The sequence below is a fragment of the Papio anubis genome, chromosome 4, assembly GCF_008728515.1.
Source record: "Papio anubis isolate 15944 chromosome 4, Panubis1.0, whole genome shotgun sequence".
Taxonomy (NCBI): Eukaryota; Metazoa; Chordata; class Mammalia; order Primates; family Cercopithecidae; genus Papio; species Papio anubis.
Genome location: NC_044979.1, coordinates 51,436,135 through 51,453,629, shown reverse-complemented (window position 1 = coordinate 51,453,629; position 17,495 = coordinate 51,436,135). Strand labels below are relative to the sequence as shown.

Here is a 17,495-nt window from a genome sequence, read left to right as displayed (position 1 = left end):
AGGAAAGAAGTTGATACTGGAGAAAACCAAGATGGGATGATGTGGAATCAAACAACAAAAGTTGAAAACTAAGCCTGAAAAAGAAGTAGATACCCTTGAGGCAGAATCAGGGAGGTGAGGATAAGCAATACAATTTTTTTTGGCCCTTGATACATTGTTTCTAAGTCACTGTGCTTATTGAGAGGAGGTCAGAGAGAAGCAGAGGGAGCTAAATTAAGATCAAAGGAAGGAGAGTGTGAAAGACTTAGCAAAAGGTCTGTGCCAGAGATCTCTGTGGATAAATCATGTTGTGAATAAGGAAGCCTGCCAATTTGATCAAAGAAACCAAGTATAAATGAATTTTAAATTAGTTCTTAATCATTTTCTGGATTCAAAGCAGAAGGATCCTGGCAAAGCAAATACAATAAGGCAAAGAAAAATTTCTCTTTGTTGAAAAATAGCCTTCGGGGGAAACATTTTCCTGTCTCATTACAAAGAAGAAAGCTATGGAAATTAAATAGGAACTTCAAGATGAACACCACAGAGCAAAATAAGAAACCCTATATATGTACAACCCTACACATACACTACAGAGCAAAATAAGAAACCCAAAGAATTTCCATTAAAATCAAAATATTAGCTTTTACATGTATATTGTTCAGAGAGAAAAAAACCAATATTTACAATGCAATTAACTTTTTGTTTTATAAAATAAGAGCTTAGATTAATGAGGTAGTCAAAGATAGTGAAAAGTAGTCAGATTTTAAATACATTTTGAAGGTAGAACAGATAGCATTTATTAAAATATAACCAGATAAATACAAAGACTTTTTACAAAATAGTAACAGATGTTGTCTCTGGATGAAAGGATTAAATATGATGTTTCCATTATTCTTTTCCATTTTTTGGAGGAGTAATACAGATAATCTAAATGTTAATGTTAACTACAACAGTAAATTCTGGATGTAAAAAATTCAATACTAAAATACAGAGTAAAAAGTAAAAGTTTCTCTTTAAACTCAAATGCCTAATGCCTAATCTCATACTCTTATCTAGAGATCACTTTTAAATAATGGTGTTAAAGGGTTTAAAATCCCTTTCATGTAGTTTACTGTAGTGTGTCTCAACCTCTTTTTTTCACTATCACTCTCCCAAAATAAAAATTATACCATTAACTATACTTATACCTATATAATACAGTACATATATTTTATTTATATTTAATATATAATTATATACTATAATCAGATTAGATTAATAAGATTTAGTTTCTCCCTAATAAGAGACACTAAGAAAGAAAAATCAGAACTACTTTCTCTCTCTTGGGGTCAATATTGCCCCCAGTTGAGAATGCACGGTTTACTAGTATTTTGAAAATTCCTGCAATCCCAGTACTAGGTATATATCCAAAGGAAAGGAAATCAGTATGTCAAAGAGGTATCTTCACTCTCATGTTTACTGCAGCACTAGTCAAGATATGGAATCAACCTATGTATCTACAGAGAAATGGATTAAGAAAACATGGTGTATATACACTATAGAATACTATTCAGCCATAAAAAGAATGAAATCCTGTCATTCAAGGTAACATGAATGAGGCTGGAGGACATTATGTTAAGTAAGATAAGCCAGGAACAGAAAGATAAATGCTGCATGTTTCCACTCATAAGCAGAAGCTAAAGAAGTTGGTATTACAGAAGTATTCCAAGCTTGAAGTTTATAATAAAACTTCCAAAATTTGAGAAAGCTATGAATATTCAGTTACAGGAAGGTCAAAAGAAATCAAACAGATTAGAACCAAATAAAACTACCCCAAGGCATATAATAATTAAAATCTCAAAGGCCAGGACAAAGAGAAGATCCTAAAAGCAGCAAAAGAAACAAATACTATATAAAGGAGCACTACAATTGGTCTGGCAACAGACTTCTCAATGGTAACCACACAGGCCAGGAGAGAGTGGGATAACATTTTCAAAGCGAAAAAAAAAAGCTGCTATCCAAAATACTGTATCCCTATGCTTCGAAAAGGAAGAAGAAAGAAGTTGAAAGGATTCACCACCATCAGACCTGTCTTACAAGGGATACTAAAGGGAGTTCTTAAAATTCTGAAAGAAAAAAAAAAACCCAGTAATATTCACATAAACAAAAACATCTGAAGGTATAAAACTCACTGGTAAAATTAAGAACACTAACAAAACCAGAATACTCTTAACACTGTAACTGTGCTGTGTGATTCACTCATAACTCTAGCATGACGCATCTATGTAAAACAATAATAGCTATAGCAATCTGTTAGATATATCATAGTGATATTTAAAGATTGACATGTTTTATATTTAGAAGCAATACAAAAATATGTAAATTGATTCACAGGTGTTTTCTCAGTGAAAAAATGTAAATTGAGAAAACAAAAAGTCAGAATATAGGAGAATGGAGTTAAAATGTAAAGTTTTTAAAGTTTTTCTTTCTTTGTATCTTTTGTCATCTAAGTTGTCATCTTTAAAATAACTTATGTTCAAGACCAACCTGGTCAACATGGTGAAACCCTGTTTCTACTAAAAATACAAAAAATAGCTGGGTGCAGTGGTGTGCACCTGTAATCCCAGCTACTTAGGAGGCTGAGGCAGGAGAATCGCTTGAACCCGGGAGGTGGAGGTTGCGGTGAGCCAATATCACACCACTGCACTCCAGCCTGGGCTACAGAGCAAGACTTCGTCTGAAAAAGTAATAAAATAAAATAAAATAAAATAATATAAAATAAAACAAAACAAAACAACTTATGTTTTTCGCAAGCCTCATAATAATCATGATTCAAAAGTCTATAAAATATTTACTAAAAATAAAACCAATAAATTAAAACATACTATCAGACAAAAATTACTTAAGTGCTAACAAAACACAGTAAGAAAGGGAAAAAGGAAGACAGGAATTACAAAACAACCAGAAACAAACAACAAAATGAGCAGTAGTAAGTTCTTACTTATTAGTAATAACAGTGAATGTAAATGGATTCAATTGTACAATTATAATAAGAGACACAGAGTAGTTGAATGGATCAAGAAACAAGACTCAACTATACACTGCCTGCAAGAAACCTACTTCACCTCTAAAGACACACATGAACTGAATGTAAAGGGATGCAAAAACATATTCTATGCAACTAGGAACCAAAAAGAGCAGGAAAAACTATACTTATATCAGATAAAAGAGACTACAAGCCAAAGACTATAAAAAGGACAAAGATTACTATATAATGAGAAAGGGGTCAATTTGGCAAGAAGATATATAACAATTATAAATATGTATGCATCCAATATTGAAACATCCAAGTATATAAAGCAAACATTAACATATCTAAAAGGAGAGATAGATGGCAACACAATAATAATAGAGAACTTTAACACCCCACTCTCAGTAATGGACAGATCATCCAAAAGAAAGAAATAAAATATATCAAAAAGATATCTGTACTCCCTTGTTTACTGAAGCACTATTCACAATAGCCAAAGTATGAAATCAACCTAATTGTCCATCAAGGGATAAATAAATAAAATGTGGCATATATACACAGCAGAATATTATTCAGCCATAAAAAGAGTGAAATCCTTTCATTTGCAGCAACATAGCTGAAACTGTATGTAAAGTGAAATACACCAAGCATAGGAACACAAATATTGCATAATCTCACACTATGTGCGAGCTAGAAATGTGGATCTCATGAAGATAGTGAGTAGACTGGTGGTTACCAGATGTTGGAAAAAATCTAGGGGAGAGGGACATGAAGAGAGGCTGATTGATGACTATAAATATACAGTTAGATAAGAAGAAATAAGACCCAGAGTTCAATAGATCAGCAGGGTGATGACAGTTAACAATAATGTATTGTACATTTCAAAATGGCTAGAATAATTCAAATTCATAAATAAAATATATACTTAAGGTGATGGATATCCCAATTACCTTGATTTGATCTTTACACATTCTATGAATGTAACAAATTATCACATATACCTGAAAATATGTACATCTATTACAAAATAAAATTTTTTTAATCAATTAATGAGTTCACAACATTCCTCAATTAATGTCACTGACAGGGTTTTGGAAATCGTAATTTTAAACAAAAGGATGTACAGCAGGTTCTCAAATAACCCAGCCTACCACTACTACTACAGCAATCACTCACTTGCATATGCCACCTGTGGGCTTAGGGAATGACCCAGCAGCTCACTGCAGCCATAGCCAAGACCAGTGCAGATTGCCTGGGAGCCAGTGGGACAAACATCCAGAACATAGAAAGAACTCAATCAATTCAACAGTAAGAAACAAATAATCCCATTAAAAAGTGGAAAAAGAACATGAATAGACATTTCTCAAGAGAAGACATACAAATGGACAACAGGTACATTAAAAAATTGTCTGTTCACTCTGATGGTAGTTTCTTTTGCTGTGCAGAAGCTCTTTAGTTTAATGAGATCCCATTTGTCAATTTTGGCTTTTGCTGCCGTTGCTTTTGGTGTTTAGACGCTTGTAAAGTCTTTGCCCATACCTATGTCCTGAATGATGGTACTACCTAGGTTTCCTCTAGGATTTTTTATGGTATTAGGTCTAACATTTAAGTCTCTAATCCATCTTGAATTAATTTTAGTATAAGGAGTAAGGAAAGGATCCATTTTCAGCTTTCTATGGTAATTTTCCCAGCACCATTTATTAAATGAGGGAATCCTTTTTCCCCATTTCTTGTTTCTCTCCAGGTTTGTCAAAGATCAGATGGCTGTAGATGTGTGGTATTATTTCACAGGGACTCTGTTCTGTTCCATTGGTCTATATCTCTGTTTTGGTACCAGTACCAGCTGTTTTAGTTACCTGTAGCCTTGTAGTATAGTTTGAAGTCAAGGTAGTACCTCAGCTTTGTTCTTTTGACTTAAGTTGAAATGTCTTGGAGATCGCGGGCTCTTTTTGGTTCCATATGAACTTTAAAGCAGTTTTTCCAATTCTGTGAAGAAACTCATTGGTAGCTTGATGGGGATGGCATTGAATCATAAATTACCTTGGGCAGTATGGCCATTTTCCGCGATGTGATTCTTCCTGAACAGGCAACCTACAGAATGGGGAGAAAATTTTTGCAATCTACTCATCTGACAAAGGGCTATGTATCCAGAACCTACAAAACTCAAACAAGTTTACAGAAAAAAACAAACAACCCCATCAAAAAGTGGGCAAAGGATATGAACAGACATTTCTCAAAAGAAGACATTCATACAGCCAACAAACACATGAAAAAATGCTCATCATCACTGGCCATCAGAGAAATGCAAATCAAAACTCCTGTGGATACCATCTCACACCAGTTAGAATGGCGATCATTAAAAGTCAGGAAACAACAGGTGCTGGAGAGGATGTGGAGAAATAGGAACACTTTTACACTGTTGGTGGGATTGTAAAGCTAGTTCAACCATTATGGAAAACAGTATGGCGATTCCTCAAAAGGATCTAGAACTAGATGTGACATATGACCCAGCCATCCCATTACTGGGTATATACCCAAAGGATTGATAAATTATGCTGCTCTAAAGACACATGCACCGCGTATGTTTATTGCAGCACTTATTCTAATAGCAAAGACTTGGAATCAGCCCAAATGTCCATCAGTGACAGATTGGATTAAAGAAAATGTAAGCACATATACACCATGGAATACTATGCAGCCATCAAAAGGATGAGTTTGTGTGTCCTTTGTAGGGACATGGATACGCTGGGTGTCCATCATTCTTAGCAAACTATCACAAGAACAGAAAACCAAACACCGCATGTTCTCACTCATAGGTGGGAACTGAACAATGAATCACTTAGTTTCGGGAAGAACATCACACACGGGGGCCTATCATGGGGAGGGGGAGGGAGGGATTGCATTGGGAGTTATACCTGATATGTAAATAGCCGAGTTGATGGGTGCAGCACACCAACAAAAGGCAAACATACATATGTAACAAACCTGCGTTATGCACATGTACCCCTACAACTTACAATATAATAATAATAAATAAATTAAAAAACAAACAAACAAAAAAAAAAGAAACAGCCTGAATAACTGTACCCCATCTCACCACCCGTAGCCCTTCATCATGTCCCAAGACCACAGCAAATCAATAAATCTAAGTAGCTGCAGGTTGCTGCTGGGAGTGTATTCAACCTCGGCCTCAAGATGTTCCTTCTAATGAGGTACACTCCTGAGCAGCTTCTGTGTAAAATTCCAGAAATACTGCTACCAGCCTCTCTACCTAAGGATGATAAGGTCAGAGACCCTGTCTTCACATTTCACACCAAGTGGGAGCATGTTCTATGGGGTGGTTTTCCCAGAGGCAGTGGCTTCCTGAACGTGCAATAAATGACCCATCTTGAAAGAAAAAAAAAAAAAAAAAATTGTCAACATCACTAATCATCAGGGAAATACAAATCAAAACCACAATGAGATATGACCTTACCCTAGTTAGAATGACTACTATTAAAAAAACAAAAAATAACATATACTGGTGAGGATGCGAAGAAAAGGGAATACTTATGCATTGTTGGTGGAAAGGTAAATTAGTATAGCCACTATGGAAAACAGTACAGAGATTTCTCTAAAAACTAAAAAGAGAACTACCACACACTTCAGCAATCCCATTACTGGTTATTTATCTAAAGTAAAGGATATAGTGTATCAAAGGGGTTTATGTTTATTGTAGCACTATTTGCAAAAGCGAAGATATGAAATCAACCTAAGTGTACATTGAAGGATGAATGGATAAAGAAAATATGGCATATATACACAATGGACTACTACTTGGCCACAAAAAGAGAATGAAATTTGGTCATTTGCAGCAACACTGATGGAACTGCAAGTCATTCAGTGAAATAGGCCAAGCACAGAAAGACAACATATTGCACATTCTTATATATGGGAACTTAAAATTTTGATCTCATGGAGGGAGAGAGTAGAAGGATAGATATCAAAGAGGCTGGGAAGGGGTGTGTGTTTTGGGTGGGGGAGAAAGTGGTGGTTGGTAAATGGGTAAAAACATACAGTTAGAACAAACAAGTTCTAATGTTCAATAGCAGAGTAGGGTGGCTATAGTTAACAACAATGTATTTTTTATTACAAAATGGCTTGAAGACAGGACTTGAGATGTTCCCATGTGGAAATAGGTACCTGAGGAGATGAATACCCTAAATACCCTAACTTGATCATTATATTCTATGCATGAAAGAAAATATCACCAGTACCCCATGAAATATGTACAGAAATTATGTATCAATTTTTAAAAACAGGATCAAAACCAGTATCAAAATTGAGACGTATTCCACTTCAGCATTAAAGCTGCATAATGTTACCATGATGCACTGAACAATGGGCTGCCATCAACAAAAACCCACGTTTTCGTCCAAAACTACATTTTTCTTCAATAAAAGGAAATCAATTTTCATACTGAAGAAATCTCAATGGCATTTTGAGTAGAAATAAGAAAAAAAATCCTAAAATTCATATGAAGTCTCAAGGACCTCAAATATCTTTTCTGAGAAGGGAAAACAAAACTAGTGGTCTCATACATTCTGACTTCAAAATATATTACAAAGCTTCCATAATCAAAACAGTATGGTACCAGTATGAAACACGACATATAGGCCAATAGCACAGAATAGATAGCCCAGAAATAAACCCTCAAGTATATGGCCATATGATCTTTGACAAGTGCACCAAGGCTATAAAATGGGGAAAGAACAGCCCCTTCAATAAATGCTGCTGGGAAAACTAGATATACATACACATGCAAAGGAAAGAAGCTGAAGTCTTACCTTATACTATATATAAAAATTAATTTAAAAGATTAGACTTAAATATAAGACCTAAAGCTATAGCTGCTAGACCAAAATAAGGAAAAGCTCCATGACACTGGATTTGGCAATTACTTAGATATGATACCAAAAGCAAAAATAAACAAATTACACTACATCAAACTTGACGATTTCTATGCAGTAGAGGAAACAACAGAGAGTAAAAGCAACCTACAAAATGGGATAAAATATTTGCTAACCATATATTAGACAATAAGTTAATATCTAGAATATATAGTAACAGCCAAAAGTAACCTGATTTAAAATAGACAAAGAACTTCAATAGATTTTTCTCCAAAGATGATATTAAAATGGCTAACAAGCATAAGAATAGATACTTAACAAGAGATCCTTAAGGGAGTTCTAACCATGGAAATGAAAGAATGATACCCGTTACCACAAAAACACACACACTGTACAGGGCCAACACACACTATAAATCAACCACACAATAGAAACTACAAAGCAACCAGCTAACAACTTCATAATAAGCTCAAAACCTCAGATATCAATATAAACCTTTAATGTAAATATCCTAAATGCTCCAGGTAAAAGGCACAGAATTGCAAAATGGGTAAAACAAACAAGATTCATTTATCTGCTATCTTCAAGAGACAGATCTCACATGCAGTAACACCCATCAATTCAAAGTAAAGGGTTGGAGAAAGATGTATCACGCAAATGGAAAATAATAAAGAGTAGAGGTCACTGTTCTTATGTCAGACAAAACAGACTTCAATCCAGCAACAGTAAAAAATGACAAAGAAAGGCATTACATGATGATAAAGTGCTCAATTCAACAAAAAGACTTAACTATCCTAAATATACATGCACCCAACATTGGGGCACACAGATTCATAAAACAAGTTCTCAGAGACCTGCAAAACATATAGACAGCCACAAAATTATAGTGGGGGATTTCAACACCCCATTGAGAGCATTAGATAGATCATGGAGGTAGAAAAGTAACAAAGAAATTCTGGACTTAAGTTCAACACTTAACCAACTGAACCTAATAGATATCTACAGGATACTCCACCCATCAACCAGAGTATATATGTTCCCATCTGCAACCAGAACAGACTCCAAGATTCACCACATGCTATGCCATAAAGCAAGTCTCAAGAAATTAAAAATAAATTGAAATACCAATCATAATCTTATACCACAATGGAATAAAATAGAAATCAATACCAAGAATATCTCCCCAAACCCACACAATTGCATGGAAATTAAACAACTTGTCCCTGAATGACTTTTGGGCAAACAATGAAATTGTCAGAAATAAAACAATTATTTGAAAAAAATGAAAAGATATAACATACCAAAATCTCTGTGATGCAGCAAAAGCAGTGTTAAGAGGAAAGTTTTAAGTGCCAAATACCTACCTCAAAAAGTCAGAAAGATCTCTCATTAATCATCGAACATCACACATAGAGGAACTAGAAAAACCAAGAACAAAGAAACTAACAAACTAACCCCAAAGCTAGCAGAAGAAAAGAAATAACTAAAATCAGAGCGGAACTGAACAAAACTGAGGCCCAAAAATCCAGACAAAGAATCAATAAAACTGCCGGGTACAGTGGCTCACGCCTGTAATCCCAGCACTTTGAGAGGCCAAGGCAGGCAGATCATGAGGTCCGGAGACCGAGACTATCCTGGCTAACATGGTGAAACCCCGTCTCTACTAAAAAATACAAAAAATTAGCTGGGCATGGCGGCGGGCACCTGTAGTCCCAGCTACTCGGGAGGGTTAGGCAGGAGAATGGCATGAACCTGGGAGGCGGAGCTTGCAGTGAGCCGAGATCACGCCACTGCACTCCAGCCTGGGCGACAGAATGAGACTTCACCTCAAAAAAAAAAAAAAAAAAAAAAAAATCAATAAAACCAAAAATTGGTTCTTTGAAAGAGTAAACAAGATCAACAGACCACTAGCTAGATTAACAAAGAAAAAAAGAAGATCCAAATGAGCACAATCAGAAATGACAAAGGCAATATTACAACTGATCCCACAAAAATACAAAAGCTCCTCAGAGACTATTAGGAACATCTCTATGCATACTGTCAGGCCCCTGAGCCCAAGCCCAGGTGAAATAGACAGCTATGTTGCTCACACAGAGCCTGTTTGGGGGTCTCTTCACACGGACGCGTGAAACACATACAAACTAGAAAATCTAGAGGAAATGAATAAATTCTTGGAACACACAATCTCCTAAGATCAAATCAGGAAGAAACTGGAACCCTGAACAGACCAATATCAAGTTTCGTAACTGAATCAGTAATAAAATCTACCAAGCAAAAAAAAGTCCTGGGCCAGACTGTTTAACAGCAGAATTCTACCAGACATAAAAAAGAGCTGGCACAAATATTACTGAAACTATTCTCCCCCAACCCCCGCCAAAAAAATTGAGGACTCCTCCCTAACTCATAATATGATGCCAGCATCACCCTGATACCAAAATGTGGCAAAGACAAAATGATAAAAGAAAACCACCAGACAACATTCCTGATCAACATAGATGTAAAAATTCCCAACAAAATACTAGCAAATGGAATCCAACAGCACATCAAAAAGTTAATTCACCATGATGGAGTTGGTTTCATTCTTGGGATGCAAGGTTGTTTCAACATATGTAAATCAATAAAGGTGATTAAACACATAAACAGAATTAAAAACAAAAACCATATGATCATCTCAATAGATGCAGATAAAAGCTTTCAATGAAACCCAATATCCCTTCATAAAAATCTTCAAGAAACTAGGCATCAAAGGAAAATACCTCGAAATAAGAGGCATCTATGACAAACCTTCAGCCAACATCATACTGAATGGAAAAATACTGGAAGCATTCCCCTTGAGAACGGGAACAAGACAAGGATGCCTACTCTCACAACTCCTATTCAATATAGTAGTTGAAGTGCTAGCCGGAACAATCAGGCAAGAGAAAGAAAAAATAGCATCCAATTTGGAAAAGAGGATGTAAAAATTATGTCTTCTGTGACAATATAATATTATAACTAAAAAATCCTAAAGATTCCACCAAAAGGTCCAGGAACTGACAAGTGACTGTAGCAAAGTTTCAGGAAACAAAACCAATGTACAAAAATCAGTAGCATTTCTATACAACAATAATGTCCAAGCTGAGAGCCAAATGAAGAATGTAATCCCATTTACAATAGCCACACACACAAAATGAAATACCTAGGCATACATCTAACCACGAAAGTGAAAGATCTCCGAAAGATCTCCGTAAGATCTACAAAATGCTGCTGAAAGAAATCACAGATGACACAAACAAATGGAAAATCTTTCCATGTTTATGGATTGAAAGAATCAATATCATTTAAATGGTCATACTGCCCAAAGTAATCTACAGATTCAACACTATTCCTATTAAACTACCAATTTCATTTTTCACAAAATTAGAAAAACTATTCTGAAATTCATATGGAACCAAAAAAAGAGCCTGAATAGCTAAAGCAATCCTAAGCAAAAGAACAATGCTGAATACATCACATTATTCAACATCAAACTATAATACAAGGCTATGGTAAGCAGATCAGCATGGTACTGGTACAAAAACAAACAGACCAACGGAACAGAATGGAGAACTCAGATATAAAGCCTCACACTTACAGCCATCTGATCTTTGACAAAGTCTACAAAAATAAGCAATGGAGAAAGGACTCCTTATTCAATAAATGGTGCTAGAATAACTGGTTAGCCATAGGCAGAAGAATAAAACTGGATCCCTACCTTCTACTATATGCAAAACTTAACTAAGGTGGATTGAAGATTTAAATGTAGGACCACAAACTATAAAAATTCTAAAAGAAAACCTAGGATATACCATTCTGGACATTCACCTTGGGAAACAGTTTATGACAAAGTGTTCAAAAGCGATTACAACAAAAACACTGAAAAAGTGAGGCCTAATTAGGCTTAAGAGCTGCTTTGCAAAAGAAGCTATCAAAAGAGTAAACCAACAACCTACACTATGGAAGGAAATATTCACAAACTATGCATCTGACAAAGGTCTAATGTCCAGAATCTGGAAGGAACTTAAACAATTCAAGTCAAAAAACAAATAATCTCATTAAAAAGTGGACAAAAGACATGAACAGATACTTCTCAAAAGAAGACATACAGGGAGCCAACAAACATATGAAAAGATACTCAACATCACTGATCATTAGATAAATGCAAATCAAAACCACAATGAGATAACAGTCAGAATAGCTATTATAAGAGTCAAAAAAAAAAAAAAAAATACCACAAGCTGGGTGTGGTGGCTCATACCTATAATCCCAGCACTTTGGGAGGCTGAGGAAGGTGGATCACCTGAGATCAGGAGTTCGAGACAAGCGTGGCCAACCTGGTGAAACCCTGTCTCTACTAAAAATACAAAAATTAGCTGGGCATGGTGGTGGGCACCTGTGATCTCAGCTACTCGGGAGGCTGAGGCAAGAGAATCGCTTGAACCTGGGAGGCGGAGGTTGCAGTGAGCCAAGATCACCCCATTGCGTTCCAACCTGGGCAACAGAGCGAGACTCTGTCTCGAAAACAAAAACAAAAATAAAAAACAAAAAATACCCCCAAAAAACCCACAGATGCTGAAGAGGCTGCAGAAAAAAAGGAATGCTTATACATTGTTGCTGGCAACATAAATTAGTTCAGCCATTACAGAGAGCTATTTGAAGATTTCTCAAAGAACTTAGAACTACTATTCAACCCAGCAATCCCATTATTAGGTATATATTCAAAATAAAATAAATCATTCTACCAAAAAGGTACATGCACGTGTATGTTCATCATAGTGCTATTCACAATAGCAAAGACAGAGAATCAACCTAGGTGTCCATCAATAGTAGAGTAGATAACAAAAATGTGGCATGTAAACAACATAGAATACTACACAGCCAAAGAATGAAATCATGTTTTTTTTACAGCAACATGGATGCAGCTGAAGGCCATTATCCTAAGCAAATTAACACAGGAACAGAAAACCCATTACCACATGTTCTCACTTATAAGTGAAAGCTAAATATTAGGTACTCATGGACATGAAGATGGCAACAAGAGACACTGGGGTCTACTAGAGGACAAAAGGAGGGAGGGGGCACAGGTTGAAAAACTATTGGGTTCTACGCTCACTACCTGGGGATGGGATCATTTATACCCCAAATCCCAGCATCATGCAATATGCCACGTAACAAACATGAACTTAAAATCTAAGTAAAAGTCAAAATTAAAGTAACAAAAATTAAAAAGAAATAATAAGGCCAGGCATGGTGGTTCATGCCTGCAATCCCAGAAATTTGGGATGCTGAGGCTGGCAGATTGCTTGAGCTCAGGAGTTTGAGAGCAGCCTGGGCAACAAGGCAAAACCCTATCTCTACAAAAAAATACAAAAATTAGTCGGGTGTGGTGGCTCACGCCTGTAGTCTTGGGAAGCTACTTGGGAAGCTCAAGCTGGAGGATCACTTAAGCCTGGGAGGCAGAGATTGCAGTGAGCTGAGATCGCACCACTGTACTCCCACCTAGGAGACAGAGGGAGACCCTGTCTCAAAACAAAAAAACCAAAAAAACAAAAAAACCCAAAAATACATAATAAGACTTGAAAGTCAAAATTATTCCTTAATCATGGGCTGTAGAATGGATGTTATGTTAGCATGCATGAAAACAACATTAGTCTCCTTATACATCTCAATCAGAGTTCTTAGGTGAGTAGGTATATTATCAATGATGAGTAATATTTTGAAAGGATTTTTTTTTCTGAGCAGTAGGTCTTAACAGTAGGCTTAAAATGTTCAGCATACCACACTATAAACAGATGTGCTATCCTCTGTGCTTTACTGTTTCATTTATAGAGCACAAGCAGAATAGATTTTGCATCATTCTTAAAGGCCCTAGGATTTGTGGAATGGTAAATTAGCACTGGTTTCCACTTAATGTTACCAGGGGCATTAGACCTAAAAAGAGAATCATACTGTCCTTTGAAGCTTTGAAGCCAGGTATTGACTTCTGCTCTCTAACTATGAAAGTCCTAGTTGGCATCTTCTTCTAAGGCTACTTCATCTACACTGAAAATCTCTGATTTAGTGTAGCTACCTTCATCGACGACTTTAGCCAGATATTCTCAATAACTTGCCATAGTTTCTACATTAGCACTTGCTGCTTCACATTGCACTTTTATGTTATAGGAGTAGATTTTTTTCCTTAAACCTCATGAACTAATCTCTACTATCTTCCAACAAGAAAAGGTGCAGCTTCGTCACCTGCCCCAGCCTTCCCAGAACTGAAGAATTCGGATATTGCTCTTGATTAGGCTTTAGATTAAAGGAAGGTTGTGGCTGGCTTGATCTTCTATTCAGACCACTCAAACTTTTGTCATATCAGCAAATAAGATTGTTTTACCTTCTCTCTTTTTTTTTTTAGATGGAGTTTCGCTCTTGTTGTCCAGGCTGGAGTGCAATGGTGCAATCTTGGCTCACCACAACCTCCGCCTCCCAGGATCAAGAGATTCTACTGCCTCAGCCTCCCGCGTAGGTGGTATTACAGGCATGTGCCACCACGCCCGGCTAATTTTGTATTTTTAGTAGAGATGGGGTTTCTCCATGTTGGTCAGGCTGGTCTTGAACTCCCAATCTCAGCTGATCTGCCCACCTTGGCCTCCCAAAGTGCTGGGATTACAGGCGTGAGTCACCGTGCCCAGCCAATTGTTTTACTTTCTTACCATTCATATAGTCACTGGAATAGTTCTTTTAATTTTTTCAAGAACTTTTCCTTTGCATTTACAACTTGGCTAACTAGTATAAGAAACCTAGTTTTCAGCATTTCTCAGCTTTCAACAAGTCTTCTCCACAAAGCTTACTCATTTCTAGCTTTTGTTTTAAAATGAGAGACATGTGACCGTTTCTGTCACTTGAACACTTAGAGGTCACTGTAGGGTTATTAATTGGCCTAACTTCAATATTGTTGTGTCTCAGGAAATAGGGAAGCCTGAGGAGAGGGCCAGGGTTGGGAGAATGGCCAGTTGGTGGAGCAGTCAGAACACACATACTTAATGATTCAGTTTGCCATCTTATATGGGGGCTGTTCATGGTGCCCCAAGACAATATAATAGTAATATCAAAGATCACTGATCACCTTACCAGATAAAATAACAAAAAAAGTTTAAAATATTGCAACAATACTACCAAAAGTGACATGGAGACACAAATGAGCATATGTTGGAAAAACGGCACCAATAGGTTTGCTTGATGCAGAATTGTCGCTAACCTTACATTTGTAAAAAACAAAAAAAACAAAAAAAAAAAAGAAAAAATGCAGTTATCTGTGTTGCACAATAGAGGTGAAGCACAATAAAACAAGGTATGCCTATACTGTATTATTCAATTTATATAAGGTATCTAAAGTAGTTGGGCACTTAGAAAGTAGAGTAGTGTTTGCCAGGGGAAAGTAAGGGGTAGGGAAATGGGAGGTGGTGTTCAGTGGATACAGAACTTCGGTTTTGTAAGACGAAAAAGATCCAGAGATATGTTGCACAGCAGAGAGCATCAGAGAGCATATATGTAATACTATTTTTGTACTGTGCACTTAGACTTAAGTTGATAAGTTTTAAGTAATGTAATTCTTAAACTAATTCTTTTATCACAATTAAAAAATAAACACAAAAAATCACATGAATTTAGGTTAGAGTGAAACTATATACCCACCTAAGAGTATGTCAAATTTATATTGGATTACTAAAAACAAACAAACAAACCATATTTCATTTCAGCATTATTTTGCTATTTGAGCAAGCAGCCTAATCTGGCATTACTTTGTAATCATATACTTTGTATCAGATAATCAGAATATACATTATATACAATTTTGTGTAGCTTAAGTACAGTATTCATGCATTAATTATATAACAGAACCAATAATATCTTTCACTTTTACTTAAAAAAAGTAGTTTTAGTATTGGCAAATTCCTTATGTAAACTAATTGATGCTGTATAGAATTCTGAGAAAGTGAAAGAAAAATTCATAACTGATTGCCAGAAAAGCCTATTACTCTGACAGAATCTTCCATTTTTCTACAGTTTCTAAATATCATTTTTCCACACCAAGAACAAACGTATTATGGAAACATTTCTTTAGGCCTTCCCATTATAAGCTTTCTTTCTTCAGATAATTTAATGTTTTACCATTTAAAACTATTGAAGGATATTTTCTGTTAATATTTCCAAGGAATATTAAAATAAGTCTTGTGAAGGGTTCCCTGAGGGAAACAACTGTGACTGGAAAGGAAACAAGTAGAGAAAGCAGTTTTTGGAAGGCAAGGACTAGGTCACTCTGTTCAACTTTGTGTCCCAGTGCCTAGGCAAAACTTGTTCAAGGCAATTTTGTAAAACATTCACTTCATTATTAGATATTACTTTATGAGTCATCCACTGATTTTTTTTTTAAGTCTATTTAAGCATTCCCTAGGAAATAAAGAGAAAACCCAAAAGGAGAAAATAATTGGAGCCAACTTTAAAGACAATGAACTGTTTACACTTTCATCTAACTTCTACCCATATGTATCTGCTCACTGCAGGTTTTCTACCACCACAAAAACAGGAGGATATTCAGGTTTTCTACCGCCACATAAACAGGAGGATATTAATCCATTTGTGTGAAAAGATAAAACCGTTTAAATATTCAGCAAGGTTCTAACTTTGATTGAGAAAGTGTTCTTTTCAATTTTGATGAAAAATGATTAGTATATCATAATGTAATTGAATATTCCAGAAATTTTAACATATACTATATACCCAAACAATGATTGCATCAAAGACAGAGAGACAAACAGAAAGTGATTCTGACTATAAATAAGTTGATTCACTCAAGTAAGTAAAGAGTTTGGGGAGAACTTTCTTCCATCCCACCTGACATTCTTTCAAATGTTGTTAAAAAAGGTATTACATATGATCCTAATCAGGAAAAAACTGTTATACTTTGGGTTGTGTTCATGTCCAGGACTTTCTAACTCAAGTATGTGATATACAGGATAAAAAATTTATAGGTAAATAATTACCACTGGGGAGGAGGATGAGAGGGAGAGAATGAATCAGTATAAAAGTTAGAAACAAAGCAAGAAGATATCACCCTTAAATAGAATTATAGGCATTCATAGATTATTTTGATTTTACATGTAGCTTTCTGTAGATTTTGATAGGTCTGCAATTTGTTCAAATGTGAAGAGAAACAATATAAATGAATTCCTCTCAAATATTTGAACTCTATAACAATAAGTTTCAAATAGCTAGAAGGACAGTGAATGTCCCCAACACAAAGAAATGATAAATGTTTGAGATGGATATGCAAATTACCCTGATCTGATCACTATACATTATATGTATCACATCACTATGTACTCCATAAAATAGTACAATTGTTACGTGTCCATTAAAAAATTTTAAAACTAAAACAATTTTTAACATGTATATTATTTCTTCTTATTCTTTTACTATGCTGGGTCAGTCCTCCAGTACAATGCAGAAAGTAAGCAAGGATAAAGGGCATCCAAGGTCGGGTGCCATGGCTCATGCCTGCAATCCCAGGACTCTGGGAGGCTGAGGAGGGTGGATCACGAGGTCAGGAGATCGAG

General features: G+C 35.8%; 1 protein-coding gene across 1 annotated transcript in view; it reads right to left on the bottom strand.

The window, feature by feature from the left end:
- COG5 (component of oligomeric golgi complex 5) overlaps nucleotides 1-17,495 on the bottom strand; it is a 363,081-nt gene that overhangs the window by 121,058 nt on the left and 224,528 nt on the right. The gene's annotated exons all lie outside the window — the stretch shown is intronic.